The following is a 6,717-nucleotide window of genomic DNA, read 5'->3' as shown; positions in this document are numbered from 1 at the left end:
CAGTATGGCTCCTACACTCCTAGGTTAACAAGAAGCCCAAACCATGGCCAGTGATAAAGTTTTCAGGGTTTGGTACTGTGAAAATTGGATAGCTCTTTGGGTTAAAAATAAACTTGTATCTTCCCACTTCATTGTAGACAAAAGAAAATTCTGGATGGGTTTTAAAAGGTAAGTGAAAAAACAGCTCTAAGGGCTTTCTAATCATCAAAGCAATGGGGAGAAATCACAAAGAAAATAACAACCACTTTGACTATATGTATTAGTCAACAAAAGGGGTACTGACGCAAAGTAGCAGAAATATGTTGGCATTGACAAAAGGGGTTTATTTTGGGTAGAAGCTTACAGTCACAAGGCCATAAAGTGTAAGTTACTTTCCTCACCAAAGTCTGTTGCCACATGTTGGAGCAAGAAGGCTGCTGGTCTCTGTGAGGATTCAGCCTTCTTCAGACTCCATGGTCCCAGCTTCTTCTGGTCTCAGCTGTAGGCTGGCATAAAGCTTGTCTCTCTGTCTGGGGCTTGTTTCTTTATGGGCTTGGCTGCTCTGGTGTCTCCACAAGGTCAGCTGTAGACCATCAGGTTCTCTCCCCAGGCCTCTGCCAGGTCTATGGAGCCATCTCTATTCCTCTGTGTTCTTCTCCTGTGTGTTTACTTCCCCAGGTTCCAGCATCAAAACTCTAACTACTTCTTTGCCATGTCTTTTTCTCAGTGAGTACCTGCCCAACAAGGGAGTGAAGACTCAATGTCCTACTGATATGGGCCATTTGAACCCCTGATCATAATTTAATAAAGTAAAAGTGAAACCTCTGAAGTTAATATAATCTATTATGCCCACAGGAAGAGACCAGTTTACAAACATAATCCAATATCTATGTTTGGAATTCATAAACAATATCAATGGCTACACTATATAAAAATTAAAGATATTTGAATTAAATCAAATAAAATCCAACACTTAAAAATATATAATACACCATGGAGAGATCACATTATCTTTAACATACATAACATAGGATGTTGATTGGCTGAGAGTCACCTCTTGCTGGCAGTGTTATGTCCTCTTGAAGGAAACTTTGTAGGTAAGCCCCTAGACCAGAAGGCCCTTCAGGAACCCAAGGAAGTCCAAGCACCCCACCCACTCTCCTGGGATGATAGAAGGTCAATTCTCCAAAGGAGGAACTTGGTCTCCTGTCAGGGAAAGTTCTGGAATCCAGACCCTCCCCTCTGAGGTTCAGAGTTACTGCCCAGCCCACTTGAGGCCAGCTGGCAAGAAAGAAAGATAACATGCTCCCCATCACTCACACCACCTCCATATGCCCAGTAAATTAAGGACTTTGAAGGAAGCTGGGCTCCTGGTCATTCTGTGGCTTAAGTCCCTCCTGGCCAGCCCACCAGTGAAATACATGTGTGGCTGGAGAAGAGCCACAGGGTCCAACACATAGACCAGGCCTCCAGACACCTGGTGGAGAGGTGGGAGGCACCTTCCTCTCTCACACCTGAAAGCCTGGTGCCAAAGTGGATAGGGCAGCAGGTCAGCCATCAGAGGGCAGCGCTAACAGCAGGGGAACAGGGAAAGGGAAGAGCCTCATGGAAAAGGCCCACTTGTGCTTTCCTCTGACCCTTGTGAACTGAGTAAGTCCCTAAGGATCTTATTCTGAGAGGAAGATCCTAAAGGGGAGGAATGAACTCAAGAACAGAACATGCAATCACCCTACACTGAATGTGAGAGCAAATGGCACTTTATTTTGTTCCCTAAGTTGGAGAAAACCAGCATAATAGAGTTTGATATGCAACATGACAGAAAAATGCCCATTTCTTCTCCTTCTAATCAGTCCTAAAACTCTCTTTAAAGTAAGGATGAGTAAGCAGCAATGCCTGCCTCCCAAGCCTATCATAGCTCAGAATAATCTTCCTTAGCAATGTTGGTGGATGTTATCAGAATCTTAGACAGCTTTTCTTTGTGGGGATTTCATATACTCAGAACTTTTGCAGAACAAAATGAATTTTTCAATCACAGAAAAATAAAGAAAATAATTATTCATCACCAGCCAGCCTAGGTTAGTAACATGGCTATCCATTTCCAACAACTAATCAAACTGAATAATCTGCTTTTCCTTGATTTGTGTCATCAATTTTTCTTCTTTCTTCTTTTTTTTTCTTTCACTACTTTATGGATTGAAGCAGAATGTCATTAATAAAACTGATCCAGATTTAGATGCTACCACACAATGGAGCTTCTGGGTTTATTGGTATTTCATTATTACCATTCTCAAGAGATTTCTTGTTTCACACAGGGTGTTGCTTTTAAAACACAAAGCAAAACAAACCCCATTTACCTTTCTCTCTGCATGTTCATTTGGCCCTTTTGTGTTTTGAGTATTGTTGAAATTCAGTGTTTCCTGATACTGGTTTGGCCCTTGCTGTCTACCATCAGTTTTCCCTCAGGAAACAGCTGAGGTGTGAACAAAGTGGAGGGCGACACAGAAGGAGGGTTGCTGAGGTCGGTGGGGCTGGGGGTAGGAAGGAGAGGTGACAGCAGAGGAGATCTTCCTCCTGCAGGTAGAGCTGCTGGCTGAGAAAGGGCACTTGGTAGGAGAAGCAAGGGTTTCCCAGCAGTGGAAAGTGGAGCCAGAGACCCAACCCCAGAGGGCTCTTCAGGATCAGCTGAGTAGTAGAGGGCACCAATAGTCAATTCTCCTCCACTCCTGGCAACCCACAGAAGTAACTGTCCCTGCTCCTCTGCTAAGTGCTTGCATGTGACCAAGGAGCCATGTGCGACTCTTCAGGCAGAAGCATGTAAGCACCCATGGCCAGCAGTTCCAGAGACTTCACACTGAAAAGACAACAGCCTGAGTGGTGGCCCTCCCTCCAGCTGGGCTCCTGAGACTGGACTGAGAAGAGCCTACCTGCCACATAAACACACACACACACAGACACACACACACCCCTTGGCATGGGAAGTCTATCTTTACTTTTAGCCACTGTCTCAGTTTGTCAGGGCTGGTCTAACAATGCCCCAGAACCACTCATTTAAGCCCCCAGGTTGAAGGTTCTAGCATGTGCATCTCTGACAATGACCAGATCAGGAAGGAAAGGCTTGGCCCTGTGGACGCAATCCCTAGCAAAGGGCACTGACCATCACTAGTCAAAACTAATTAGTCTATGGGGTGCAGCAGTGCTCCAAAATGTATTCACCAAACACAATGAATGTGCCACAATAATGAAAGAGGTTGTTGATGTGGGAGGTGTGGAGTGAGGGGGGTGGGGATTTATGGGAACCTCGTATATTTTTTGAATGTAACATTTTTTGTGATCTATGTATCTTCAAAAAATATAACTAAAAAATGATTGGGGTGGGTGGTGGGGAGTGGGGTATATGGGAACCTCTTATGTTTTTTAATGTAATGTTTTGTGTGATCTATTAACTTAAAAAAAAGATAATTAAAAATAAAAAAATAAAAACAAAACAGTAATTAGAGCTCCACTGACCCAGGGCTTACTGTGAGCCACTGTATGCGTACTAATTACATTCATTCTCATAAGTGCTCCATGAGGTCAGTTCTGTTTGATCTGTCCTAGAATGGCAAAGTGAGACAGAGAGGCTGTGACTTGTGAAGGCTCCACCGCTAGTCACCATAGAGCTGATACTTCCACTTGGGGCTCCTCACCCAGGGCTGCTAACCAACACACTGACTACTGTTAACTGTGCTCCAAGGAAATTGACTTAGGAAGTAATCTGATCAGCTTTGGTAGGGCCTGAAATAACTTGCAGTGAATTTTGGGGCAGTTTGGTCCTTCAGCAAACCTGTAGTACAGAATTCACCCTCTTTATGACCAATGATCCCAAGGTCAGAGGAACTGCTCCTGGAGCCCTGGAGCTGATCAGATACCATAATCCCAATATTATGGTGTGAACATTGGTTCAAATAGACTTTGAAATGCCTTTTGCTGTTCTTGTTGCTTTTAAGGCTCTTTTCTTTAGATTTTAATTCATATTTATTTCGGTTGCATCATTTCCTTTTGGCATGTACAAAGCTCCAGGACTTGAATTTGCCTGTAACCTCAGCTAATCAAAACTGCCCTGAAATGCTTTAAATACAAAATCCCATTTGAATGAAAGTATTCTAAAGACAATTCCCATATTCTAGGGGGCAGTAAAGCATTCGAGCAGGAGTCAGCGACTTTGTCTGTGGAGGACCAGGTGGGAACTCTCCTGGCCCTGAGGGCTCTGTCGCTATCACTAAACCCCAACATCCTAGACAGAGATGATAGAGAAATGAATGGGTGTGGCTGTGTTCTAATAAAACTTTGTCAAAACAGACAGGGGCCAGGTCTTAGTTTGCCAACCCTGCCATATAGAAAGGCATGCTTATGTCTCATTCCTGATTTCCCTCCAAGGGGCAGAGCCCAGGTCACTTCCTACCTCGGGTCCCCTCTCCGGCCCTTGTTCAGTCAGCCCTGGAAGGTGGGGCCACTTATCAGACCGCCAAATTCAGGAAGGAGACACTGAGTCTTCAGGCTCACTCTGCCCTTCTCCCTCTTGGGCATGGCCCACAGGGTGCAGGGGTTCTGCTCTGCTTTTCCACCCCATTTGGACTTCAGAAGCCAGAAGCCCCACTGTGCAGTTCTCAGTGGTACCTTCCATCAGTGGCACCCCATCGAGAAGCAGTCTACAGTCCACCTTAGGGTGCTGTGGAAAGGGACTCCTCAAAGATACAAACAAAACGGTGTAGCATGAACTCTCTTTGTTATTCTGAAAATCCAGATGAATTTTATATTCTCTCAATAAAGAAGCATTGAACAACTTCACACACAAAGAGTCCTGGCTTTTTTACTATTATCTCACGATGGCCATCAAGTCACTGGCAGTATCATAGGTACCATAGACTCAAAATGTAAACTCCACTTAATAAGTGAAACTATTTACATTTGTTCAAAAGCTATTGCTCACAGGAAGAAAACAGATGAGGTGTGTGTTGGGAGAAGGTCGGGAACCCTTCCATTCCACCCCCCTCCTGTTTTAATGGCCAGCAGAGACAGGTACCTTGTCAGATGGCCCCGGAAGTCCCCTTCCTCCATCCAGTCCTTCCACACACTAGAAGCCAGGCAGAGGGGTACCTCAGATTCAAGAGACATCCCGGGGGGCAGGCTGAGGGCCATGGTTGCTTCAACTGGAAACTACGCTTCTGTGTGTGAAGTGAAACTCATGAGACTCAAGAGGCCTCCCACTAGTACTCCAGCGAGAGTTGACCAGAACTGGGGACTTACCTGGGCACCACTAATTGTGGGTGGCTAGGAAAAGAGGAAGGAGGCATTTTGTGGGATTATTTTATACATCATTAACTTCCTTTCCAAGGGAATCTGTGTTCCACGTTATGGGTTGAGCTGTGTACCCCAAAAAGATACCTTGAAGTCCTAATCCTGGGTACCTGGGAACACGAACTTTTTGCAAAAGCGTTATTGCAAGCAGAATCATTTAAATTGAATGAGGCTGACTGCAGTGGGTGGACCCTTAGTCCAGGATGGCTGGTGTCTTTAGAAGGGGGGTGTGGGCACAGACAGAAGAGGGGGGTGCCATGGGAAGAGAGACAGAGCAGGCCATAAGGTGCCTGAGGAGGCATAGAAAACCCAAGGCTTGCTGGCTAAGGGAGAGGCGCCCCAGAGGCCAGGACTGACCCACCAGCAGGGCCCACGCATTTGCGGCTTCAGCCTGCAGGGCTGAGAGAGCGGTTCCTGGTGTTTTTAGCCACCCAGTTCATGGCACTTGTGACAGCAGCCTGAGAAAAGTGAGGTGTCCCTCTTCTGGCACTATCATCCCTCCAAGAGGGCTGAGGGATAGCCCAGGTGCCCAGCTGTCCTCCAGGCTGAGGGTCTCCAACCAAGGCTTTTATCTAATCAGATGCCCTGAGGAACGCCCTGGGGACGGACAGAAACCATGTTGAAAAGAAAGGAATGTGTGACCTGGACAACTCTGAACACCCTTCTCTTCCTTCCTTCCGCCCTCTCTTGGGGGCTTCGGCTGCTCAGACCCTCGCGCTCTTCCCACCAAGCACATCTTCCCAGAGGGGCCGGCCCAGACGATGCAGACCTATTCCTGGTTCTCCCTGGTGAGAAGGAAGGCGGCCTGAAGGTTCCCGGGGCCCAGGAACGTCCACCTGTCTGCTTATTCACGGCCCCCGGAACCACCTCACATACTGCTCAGGGGGCTGCACCCTGCACACTGGATAGCCTCGGGGCGCCCTTTCTAGATTGTCCGCGGCCGCGAGGCCCCTCCAGCTCCAGCGGGGACGGGTGCATCTGTGTCTCTCAGTACTAGAAGCTCTGCTCTTTCGGGGTCCAGGTGACCTTCCCACAGAACCCGGAGAGCAGCCTCTGCCCTCTGCCCCCTCCAGCCCCTTGCGCTCCCTGGAGTCTTCCTCCCTGGTGAGCACTCCCTCTCCCCCCGCCCCCCCCCCCCCCCCGCCACTCGACCTTCCCGGTAGCCCTTTCCCACTATGATGTCCTGCTCCCACCCCCACAGAAGCATCCCCCACCCGGGCCCACCCCCACGCCTTGCTTGGCTCCCAGACCCCTTCCACTCGGTGCCGCTGGGTCTCCAGTCCCCGCTCCGGGTGGCACAGCCCCGCCCCAGCCCCTCCCTGGCAGGGGACCCCTGCCGCCAGCTCCACCTCACCCCCGCCGCGCGGTGCCGCCCGTCCCATCTCACCCGGGCCTGGCGGG

General features: G+C 48.3%; 1 long non-coding RNA gene across 1 annotated transcript; it reads right to left on the bottom strand.

Moving 5' to 3' along the window:
* Positions 1–302: 302 nt before the first annotated feature.
* LOC131277867 (uncharacterized) lies at positions 303–5,380 on the bottom strand. The gene is made up of 2 exons (XR_009184896.2): positions 5,042–5,380; positions 303–713 (listed from the first exon to the last, which is right to left on the bottom strand). It is a non-coding gene; the product is annotated as an uncharacterized lncRNA (long non-coding RNA).
* Between the last annotated feature and the right edge of the window lie 1,337 nt (positions 5,381–6,717).

Source organism: Dasypus novemcinctus, unplaced genomic scaffold, assembly GCF_030445035.2.
Source record: "Dasypus novemcinctus isolate mDasNov1 unplaced genomic scaffold, mDasNov1.1.hap2 scaffold_69, whole genome shotgun sequence".
Lineage (NCBI taxonomy): Eukaryota > Metazoa > Chordata > Mammalia > Cingulata > Dasypodidae > Dasypus > Dasypus novemcinctus.
Note: the sequence above shows the minus strand (reverse complement) of the source record. Positions and strands in the feature narration are given on the sequence as shown.